Source organism: Petromyzon marinus, chromosome 31, assembly GCF_048934315.1.
Source record: "Petromyzon marinus isolate PM22_M1 ecotype Great Lakes invasive population chromosome 31, UKy_Petmar_22M1.pri1.0, whole genome shotgun sequence".
NCBI lineage: Eukaryota > Metazoa > Chordata > Hyperoartia > Petromyzontiformes > Petromyzontidae > Petromyzon > Petromyzon marinus.
In genome coordinates, this window is record NC_133697.1 from 11,227,609 (window position 1) to 11,229,835 (window position 2,227).

Here is a 2,227-nt window from a genome sequence, read left to right on the forward strand (position 1 = left end):
AAAAAAATAAGGTGGTGTCAGTGACGAATGTTTTGCGTTTTGTTGTAAATGTTCCTCGTGCACCACTGCCAGCGTTTGTAGAAGCAGCGTCACCCAAATAATCTGTAGAGAAAAAAAAAACCCACACACATCAGGTTTACCACTCTTTGAAGTTAAATAGTCGCGATTCGATTCGGGTTCCCCTCCTCCCTCACTGATCCCATCTGATAGAGTTTACATGGAGTGCTCTTGCCAATAGCATATGGTAATTCATCCGCTAAAATTATTTGGTTTTATTTAACCAGGCAAGGCCCACTTGAGCTATATGGATCTTTTCCATAAGTGACCTGGCCACAAATGATAGCTCAACTAAGTGGCTTATCACGTGGACATTTATAGCAGCCAAAATACTCTAAAAGTCTAAACGCATTATTTCTAAATATGGAAGGAAAAACCGGAGGACCCGGAGAAAAATCCACACGACTACAGAGAGAGAGACATGCGAACTCCAAATATACAGGCATTCGGGTTCGAACCCACACGCTCCTGTATACTTTGCGAGGTGGTTAACATCTCGCCACCGTGGCGAGATGCTGATGAGACCCAGAAGGTCAAACCCATTCCAGAGATTGCGTGCTTAAACGGAGGCCGATGGATGTGGCGACATTTTTAAATATATATCCTTTTCCCCCTGATGTTCCATGACAACGCGTGGTGGATTTGTGTTAGTTGTGTGCAGTATGTGCGAGGAGATTGACATCACGGCATTGAAGTACCTGGGTTCGATGCTCGACTGGGGCGCCTTTCTGCGTGCAGTTTGTACGTTCTTCCCCTGTTCTGCATTGGCTTTCTCCAGCTTCCTTCCAGAGCTCAAACATTGTAACCGGTAACCAGTATTGTCCGAACATATTGCAATGCTGCAATAATGCTGCGCAGTACCTGCAAGTTACTCAATTGAGATTACACACGAGGCAACATCGCCCACTTCCGAGAAAACGTGGATTTTGCTGCCCGGTAAATATGCTGTCGCGCAAACGTTTGTCCAACGGTTCAAACCACACGCCAAGATTGGCGACAACGTTGCCATGTTCACTGGGCAGCTGCCCGTGCCAACCAGTTTTGTGCATGGTGGTCAACCCACCCAAGTTACAAGAACAGGCTTAAAACCAGCCGAAGGTTCCGAGATGCCACGGTGCCCACGTAAACCGAAACACCGAATAAACCAAGACAACTCCAGCCTTCTTTCTGTTATGAAAGGCCGGCGTTCCGCTTGTCCGTCAACTAATTACAAGAGCCTTTCCAGAAGGCCCGATTCATCAAGGTATAGAAAGTGGACCCCCCCCCCCCCCATGTGAGGGTAAAAAGTTGACCCCCCCCCAAAATGGTTTCACTCCCCCAACAAAAGAAGTATTTTGAAGGCATATATGCCTACCCACACTACACACAATAGTAGTACCTACTGACTACACTACACACAATAGTAGTATCTACTGACTACACCACACAATAGTAGCATCTACTGACTACACTACACAAAATAGTATCTACTGAGTACACACCATAGTAGTATCTACTGACTACACACCATAGTATCTACTGACTACACACCCTACATACAATAGTAGTATCTACTGACTACACACCCTACACACAATAATAGTATCTACTGACTACATATCCTACACACAATAGTAGTATCTACTGACTACACACAATAGTAGTATCTACTGACTAGACTACCCTACACACAATAGTTTATACTGACTACACACAATAGTATTATATACTGACTACACACCCTACACACAATAGTAGTATCTACTGACTACACACAAGAGTAGTATCTACTGACTACACACCCTACACACAATAGTAATATCTACTGACTCCACACGATAGTAGTATCTACTGACTACACACCCGACACACAATAGTATCTACTGACTCCACACAATAGTAATATCTACTGACTACACACCATAGTAGTATCTACTGACTACACTGACTACATACCCTACACACTAGTAGTATCTACTGACTACACTACCCTACACACAATAGTATTATCTACTGACTACACACCCGACACACAATAGTAGTATCTACTGACTCCACACAATAGTAGTATCTACTGACTACACACCCTACACACAACAGTATTAACTACTGACTACATACCCTACACACTAGTAGTATCTACTGACTACACTACCCTACACACAATAGTAGTATCTACTGACTACACACC

The 2,227-nt window shown here is 43.8% G+C and overlaps 1 long non-coding RNA gene across 1 annotated transcript; it reads right to left on the reverse strand.

Annotated features, from left to right (window-relative positions):
- Nucleotides 1–1,285, reverse strand: LOC142929579 (uncharacterized). Its single transcript, XR_012945732.1, has 2 exons — nucleotides 756–1,285; nucleotides 1–102 (listed from the first exon to the last, which is right to left on the reverse strand). It is a non-coding gene; the product is annotated as an uncharacterized LOC142929579 (long non-coding RNA).
- Nucleotides 1,286–2,227: the final 942 nt, after the last annotated feature.